Source organism: Littorina saxatilis, linkage group LG3 (assembly GCF_037325665.1).
Source record: "Littorina saxatilis isolate snail1 linkage group LG3, US_GU_Lsax_2.0, whole genome shotgun sequence".
In the NCBI taxonomy this organism is placed as follows: domain Eukaryota; kingdom Metazoa; phylum Mollusca; class Gastropoda; order Littorinimorpha; family Littorinidae; genus Littorina; species Littorina saxatilis.
Window position 1 is genome coordinate 56,117,365 of NC_090247.1, and position 8,531 is coordinate 56,125,895.

General features: G+C 41.7%; 1 protein-coding gene across 4 annotated transcripts in view; it reads right to left on the reverse strand.

Annotated features, from left to right (window-relative positions):
• The window catches only part of LOC138962729 (synaptotagmin-1), a 56,498-nt gene that overhangs the window by 27,644 nt on the left and 20,323 nt on the right, over positions 1-8,531 (reverse strand). Inside the window, exon 1 of one of the 4 annotated variants that reach the window (XM_070334664.1) lies at positions 1,600-1,692. The exons of the other annotated variants lie outside the window; for them this stretch is intronic. The gene's annotated coding sequence lies outside the window, so the exon portion shown is untranslated. Of the gene's footprint in view, positions 1-1,599; positions 1,693-8,531 lie in introns of those variants that run through there. 4 annotated transcript variants of the gene reach the window in all.

Here is an 8,531-nt window from a genome sequence, read left to right on the forward strand (position 1 = left end):
TCCACTGCCTGTGTGGGCGATCACCCAATTTCCTAAATCAGAACTGCGCCTAACGAAAATATTGCATGGCTGACTTGGGCACTCAACAATTGACATTAATGACAGGCTCTGTAACTTTGCTCATTACGTAATTACGAGGTTCAGTTTCTGTCGATGCTGTTCTATGAGTGCTGCTTCACTATTGCTTTAACCTTTTGCAGTTACGTATGCAGTTTTTGTGTGACAGACAGACCATGAGAGAGAGAGAGAGAGAGAGAGAGAGAGAGAGAGAGAGAGAGAGAGAGAGAGAGAGAGAGAGAGAGAGAGAGAGAGAGAGAGTGTGTGTGTGTGTGTGTTAGCGGGTATGTTAGTGTGAGTGAGTGAGTCTTTATCTTTATTTGGTGTTTAACGTCGTTTTCAACCACCGGTTCAAGGTTATATCGCGACGGAGGGAAGGGGGGTGATGGGATAGAGCCACTTGTCAATTGTTTCTTGTTCACAAAAGCACTAATCAAAAATTTGCTCCAGGGGCTTGCAACGTAGTACAATATATTACCTTACTGGGAGAATGCAAAGTTTCCAGTACAAAGGACTTAACATTTCTTACATACTGCTTGACTAAAAATCTTTACAAACATTGACTATATACTAGGAGAAACAGAATCCGTTAGTCGCCCCTTGCGACATGCTGGGTAGCATCGGGTAAATTCGATCTTTCACGTCCCAACCAATATGGGACTCCCCCTAACCCGCGGGGTGCAGTGAGTGAGTGAGTGAGTGAGTGAGTGAGTGTGTGTATGAGAGAGAGAGTCAGAAGGAAGGAAGCAAGAGAGAGAGAGAGAGAGAGAGAGAGAGAGAGAGAGAGAGAGAGAGAGAGAGAGAGAGAGAGAGAGAGAGAGAGAGAGAGAGAGTGTGTGTGTGTTAGCGGGTATGTTAGTGTGAGTGAGTGAGTGAGTGAGTGAGTGTGTGTGTGTGTGTGTGTGTGTGTGTGTGTGTGTGTGTGTGTGTGTGTGTGTGTGTATGAGAGAGAGTCAGAAGGAAGGAAGCAAGAGAGAGAGAGAGAGAGAGAGAGAGAGAGAGAGAGAGACACACACACACACACACACATACACACACCATATCGAAGCAAGTCACTGTCAAACCACAGAAAATCAATAATCAAAAGTTCAAAAGCACAGCAACTGCTCCAGCAATATGGTATTTTCACGGCAGCAAATCTCACTTATAATTCCCTTGGGCGCTCCTTATTTCCTACAAGAACAGCCAAGGACTGCAACTCAAACTCTCTATCTCTCTCTCTCACACACACACCACAAAAACCCAAATCAAAAACTGAAAACGGAAATGAGATGAACGAAGGACCTTGAAGAAGCCTCAGTTGCTATCAAAAATCAACACGTCCTTCGACAACCTGTACAAAACAACACCATCTGTTTCATTCACGAATTCTCACAAAGCCAATTTTCCTCGAGAGCTCTTGCCTCACGGGCTTAAGCCAGACCGAGCTAGGATTCCTCAGCAAGACTTGAACAAAATGTCACCGAATTGCACCGTTTCCAAAATCAATGCAAGACCAGCGGGGGAGTGTCCATTATACGAAAAAATGAAGAGTCAACAAACCCTGATCCAAAGATTTCTCCCTCTCCCTGTCTCTCTCTCTCTCTCTCTGCTGGGATGTACGGCGATGATATTCAGCTATACTCTATTCCATTTTGTTTGTCTCCTTCTCTCTCCCCTCTCTCTCTCTCTCTCTCTCTCTCTATTTCTCTTCCTCTACGCCTGCTAGGGGATCGATAGAACCAGTTGCCTAGCAACGCAATCGTCTACGTCACTGCTTTTGGACATTTCTTTTTCCTGACTGAGCGTATTTTGTTAGTAATGGCTACAGTTCTCTTTGTGTGTGTGTGTGGTCGTAATTGACATTGACTGAGTAACTGTCTCTTGAGATTTTGAGTCCACCCCCCCCCCCCCCCCCCCCTCTCTCTCTCTCTCTCTCTCTCTCATGCACGTACAAAGACGACCGCGCTTCGGTTCATTCACAAATATCCAAACCCTTTTACTACAATTACCACTACCAAGCAACACCAGAGACTGGCAACATCTTTTCAACCATACCAGAGCAATCACACTGCTATTTGAAATGCATTGTTCAATTATATATATTCCAAACATCACTTGAATCAATCAATTTATTCTTTAATCGATGAATGTTTACTCACTGATTGATGAAGCTTAAACGTCCTCACACGTATTACTGACCTATTATGAAGAGTATTGTTAATTCGTAAATTTAATGACTTCTACATGGACAGCCCTTTAATTTACACGGAGCTGAATCCCACGTCACACCAGGTGACATCCGGAGCAATCAATCAAGCAATCAATCAATCAACCAATTAATCAATCAATCAATGAGTCTACCCATCGGTCGATCGATACAACCGCAAGAGGCGGCTCGCGATCACTCATTTCAAACCCAATCCAACAGTGCGGAACACCCGGGTGCAAATTAATGCTTCACTTACCTGCGTCAATCACCTGTGACGCATGCGTTTATAGACTTTCAAATGACGTCCACAACGCGAGGGGGAACGTCCAATTAAAGCCAAACATCCCCATTCATTTATCTAAAAATTTACTCATATAGGAAACGAAGAGAGAAAGAAGCTATTTTCTGGCATACTAATTGTTGTGCTCTAAAGGCCTTCCTTCCTTCCTTCATTTAATTAAGTACTATATGTATCAATTACCAGAGAGGTATGTGGGAGGTGTGTTTATAACCTGCCCTGTTATATACTGCTATATCCCATGACCTCCCTTCTTTGTCTCTGTTACTTCAGTATGGGTATATATGTTGTATTTTTATAGCTCAATAAATACATCATGGACTCAAAAAAATATATGATAGTGCAGATTCCGATTTGGGCGAAGAACTACTTTGCTCCCGACCTTTGACCTCGCGCCGAACAATGTGACACATTTGTATGAAGTTCCAAAATCGTATTGCACGGCTCAGAAAACCATATCAGTTGCACGCAAAAATGAATCTCAGAACTGATCTGATGTATGAGATGCAATAAGCAAACGTTTCTTTCATTATGAAAGCAATGCAGGTGGGAAAAAACGAACATTCAACTTACAAGATAACCAGATGCTAGCGAACCAAAACAAAAACACGAGTACCCTCCCCTTGCTTCGTTAGCAGACGACTTTTGAGAATCTGTCAGACCGTCCTTACCTGGCACGGTTGGGCTTCGCTATCATCAGCTGTTTCACGTGTTTTGCGAGCAAGTCTACTCTTTTGCCTGGCTCTGCAGTAAGTCCACATTGGCGATGAAGGTATCTAAGAACTTAACATGTGTGTATTTTTCCGTAATCCAGTCATATTCTTTCAAAATGCAATCAAGCGGCGGTGACAGACTTGGGTCCTGTTTTCCTCGCACCCATACCAGTTTAGGTTCATGCAAACACACTCGCAAAACATGTAGATACATTTCAAATAGGGAGCAAATGGTTAAATCTACATATGTGTTCCCTAAAATTTGCTTCTCTGTCAATAAGACTAATTGTATAATAATGCGTTCGAAAAAAACAACGTGGAATCGATTCTGAATCGAGTCGAGTAAGCCAAATGGGGGCCAAACCGGTTTCCCCGTTCCGCCGACCTGAAACGCAAAAGAATTGTGCGCTTCAACTAAATGGATTTCTATACGACTTCATTACTTTCTTGCAACTTATGAACCTTTACTTAAAGCTTTTAAACGGTCTGAAAGTAGTGTTACCGCGTACTTATAGATGCACTCATTCGTTTTATTTTTTCAGCGACGGTCACTTAGTTTAAGGTTGCAAAAAGGCCAAGTCTCGCTGAAAACACTGTTTCACACTCCACAGATCGCAACAGTGCCGCTAGTAGTCTACACTTTGTGTTTGATGGTAGAATGGGATATACAGATTACAACACTCGTGGTTTTTTATATGGCTTGTATTTCAGTCAAGACCCAGCGGGAATATCAATCGAGAGCCACTCGCCAAAGGCTCGTGTCTCCCGATGATATTCATCCGCTGGGTCTTGACTGAAATACAAGCCATATAAAAAACCACTCGTGTTGTAACCTATACATATGTCTTATGTAAAAACAATGTCCTGCTTGTATTATTGCTATGTACCACGCCTGAATTTCTCTATGAGATAATAAAGTATTCTTATTCTTACATCACAAAAAAGAGCCGCCACCTAAGTGCTTGGCATGCATTTATATTATCGTCCGCCACATTACACGTTTGTTTCTAAGAGCAGATTTAGAAGTGATCTTGTTGTGCTCCTTCATTATAACATTCAATTATGGCTTTGTATTAATGGAGCTGGATAAAAAAACAAAAAACTGTTTAAACCTAGTGCTTGGCCGACCGAAGGTTTGGCAGGTCAAAAATTCCGTATCTTCATCATCAACTTATGTCATACACAGAATTTGCTGTCATCATGTGAATGTCGCTAATATGACAACAGCACGCGGCGTGTAAAATGGAGTTAGAAAAAGCAACGTCGTCATGGTCTTTTTTTTATATTTTTTTATAAATATATTAGTGTCCTATAGGCATGTATGTTTAGCCTTTTAAGGACATGATCTGGGTTATATGACAAAACAAAAACCAAAAACAAAAAAAGTCATGGTCTTTGCACACAGCCTGTGTCAAAACACACATTGAAAGACCACTGATCGTGTTTGCCACGCGTCATTGATTTTTGTGACCCATAACTGCCATATGGCTGCTGCTAAATTCTGTCTCCGTAACAGCTCAATAAAAATAGATACATCGTAAATGCCAATTGTGCGTGTACTTGTTTTTTGAGGGGTGTGAGTTTGTGAGTGAGTGTGTGCCTGGGTGACTGTGTGTGTGTGAATACGAATACGAATAAACTTTATTGTCATGAAACGTAGTGTTTATAAGACACGGGAAGATAAATATGTGTGTTTGTGTGTGTGTGTGTGTGTGTGTGTGTGTGTGTGTGTGTGTGTGTGTATACCCCATGTAAACCCCTTGCTTTTAGAGGTGTGTGAGTGTGTGTGTATGTATGTATGTATATGTGTGTGTGTGTGTTTGTGTGTGGGTGTGTGTGTGTGTTTATGTGTGTATGTATGTATGTATGTATGTGTGTGTGTGTGTGTGTGTGTGTGTGTGTGTGTGTGTGTGTGTGTGTGTACCTATTCTTACCCCATGTAAACGCCTGGTCGGACCAGAGATGTTGACCGTAATCGTTCACACGGGAAGGACTGCGCTTTTAAATATGTGACCACATACAGTGCCCTTTGAGAAAAGGCTGACCGAATTCACACCTACAAGTTTCCATGAACACTGACCCACATTTAAATCCTTTAAGCTTCAACGCTTTGAAACAAAACACCCTTCTATACGCACGTTATCTGTTTAAGTTCCCCTGAAGCAAATCCTACGTCTATTTTCAGTGTGCACTTTAGACACACAAAAACAACTCCAGTTCTTCAATCCTCAATGGAAATCGATCACACACACCCACACACCCACACGCACACACACACACACACACACACACACACACACACACACACACACACACACACACACACACACACACACACTCTCTCTCTTCCTCTCTCTCTAACACACACACACTCCTCCCCCCCTCCACATACACACACCGCCAGCAAATACTTGAATCAACTACAGTCAGCTGCGTACAATCCATTGTTATTCTGGTGCATCACATCAGCATTGTGACGCCCACACACCTCGGAGCGCAAGGCTAATGGTGGGAGGTGTATCGCACGATGGTGGCGGAGTAGCGATGGCGACGTCATTCGATCTACCTCACCCCTCTCCTCGCTGACACAATTATACACCTTTGTGCAAGTCCAATCCAGCGGCTGCGGGTGGTGTGCGCTCGTTTTTGATCCCAATCAAGAATATACATCCCCTTCTAAACATACTCTGTGTATGTCCGTTTGCATGATCGTACGCATGAAATTCGTGTAGTTGCCGCGGTCGGCAAACCAACGAAACTTATTTCCTATCGCAGGAAACTTTGCCGTAATTCAGTCAGAATTGCCGAATTGTTTTCATGGCGGGGAAAAGGTGACGCCAAAGACTGTTGAAAACTATGTGTCCATTGTGGCACATTTGTCGAGGAAAATAAATCTCAGCAACATCCGTGACTCCAGCAGCCTTTCCTCCTTCAAAACACAACTCAAAACATACCTGTTTCGTAAAGCCTTTGCTCAGCCTGAGTTGACTCTCCACAACTCTATTCTGTTATGGAACTCTCTACCCTGTTTGTGCTTTATGGTCTATTTGTCAATGGTATCTTTGTGCGTGCGCGCATGTGTGTGTGTGTGTGTGTGTGTGTGTGTGTGTGTGTGTGTGTGTGTGTGTGTGTGTGTGTGTGTGTGTGTGCGTGTGTGTGTACTTTTAAACATTGTACGCAAAGTTTTTGCTTAGTGCTTGGGTTCTTGGTGTTATGTCTCAGTTAAATGTATGTTTTGTATGCTTGTTGATTTGTGCTAGTTTATTCTATAATGAATTTGTAAAGCGCCTGGAGCCAATTGATGGGACTCGCGCTATAGAAAAGTTATTTATTATTATTATTATTATTATTAACATTCCTCTGGCAGTATTTTTATAACGGCAACATCAAGGCATATTTCTGTAAAAAAAAAAATGGTCATAAAGTATTCTGTATTCCCTCATTTATTAACCCTTGTTACAGCGCACACATAAAACGGTCGAGGTTAGATATGTTGGCAGTCGGCCATTGACATTTCAAATGACTGACCATCCTGGTTAGGTGTTGGTCAAGTGACCCATTGCATTTCAGATATGTCGGTCAAGTGATGGATATATTGTCCTATTCGTTTTATGAGTCGTTCGAACGAGTTTTAGTGTGTGGTAATTCCAGCCTACTAGTACTGGCGCTTGATCATTTGCGAATTCCCTTTGCCTGAGCCAAAGTTTTGAAATGGAACAGAAGTGGGGTCACTCATTGCAACTCGCTGACACTGTGCTGGCATGTCCCTGCGCTGTAATCTTATTTCCAGTGACAGAAGTATACCCGTATCTTTTCTGAATATTATACCACACCCATGGGTTATGTTGTCATTCTATTACTACAATTAATTAGGGCTAAATGAAAGTAGAAGGCAGCATTTTTTTCTGTCAGTAGTTTTCAAGATAGACTCATTTTAAGTACAATGATTATAGGAGGTCAATAGCATTACAAATTAAAATTGCAAATGTTCTCCGAGTAGTTTCCAACATATAAATATGGTTGAATTTTTGGTCTAAGTGCCAGACGTCAGTAGGGGATTAAGTTTTACCAGACAGCATCTTATTAATTTTATATTTAGAACTTTCAACAAAGTTGTGTGTTGGTGCCTTCTTGCACGTTTGAATGATGAACAAACGACAGTATTGAAAACTACAGAGACGACAGTACCTTGTTGTGAAACATCCATCGTTGTCATTCCTGTAGCTCTAACCTTTTGAACTACGTTAAGACCCTTTCTTTTTATCTTCTTGAGTAATTTGTTAACTCATTTAACTTATAAATCTGATTACAAAAGCATGAAATCCTACGTGAAATGAAATTTCACTCATATAAAAACGCCGTTAACAGCTATAAACTGCTGGATTAAATATTTTGTTTCAAAAATACCCGTAACACTATAAAACACATGGTTACTTAGTGCTTTTTCCAGTGTTACGAACCCATAAAAAGGTTAATATGCAATAACAATCTTTCTGCTTAACGACAGTGCCCAAATGACCATGGCACACTACTAAAAGAATAATCACATTCATGTATAATTACTGATCCCACAACGTAATTAATCTTTACATGAAACACCCGATACAGTCTGCGCTAGATCAGCCTGCTCCATGCTCTAATAGCGGCGGATAATTGACAATTACTGTCCGATTACGGATAATGATCCAATCATTTCTGACATTTTGCGAGAAACCAACACGCGAGATACTCGAGCAGAAAAAACCCCCTGAATATGGTATCAGAAGTTGCAGCACACTTCCACTTGCTAGGCAACGGCAGTTGGCGCATGGCTGTACTGTGACACTGTAATTTCATACAGTCCCATTCACATATTTGTATTCTAAACACCACGTTGAATATTCTCTTTCTTATTACAAAGCGATCGTTACTCTCTCTACCTAAGCAGGAGATGCTAATTTGGTAGGATATCGTCTCAGGCGTGCAACATGTCACAGATGAACGACGAAGAACGGATATAAAGAACGAGACAAGGAAATCGCTGAAATAGCCCTCTGCAAGTGAAATTTGGTAGGGGATCGTCTTATGTGTGCAACAGGTCATAGATGAACGGCGAAGAAGTAATTTAAGGCACTGGATAAGTAAATTGCAAGGCTAACACACAAAAAAAAGAGAAAACCCTGAAAGGCCAGGGTCCACGGCGGCAGGGGCAAATGACAGCCTCTCCTGGTACCAAAATGTATGTTAATAAATGTTAAAATAATACACATTTTGCCTCCATCAACCATAAACA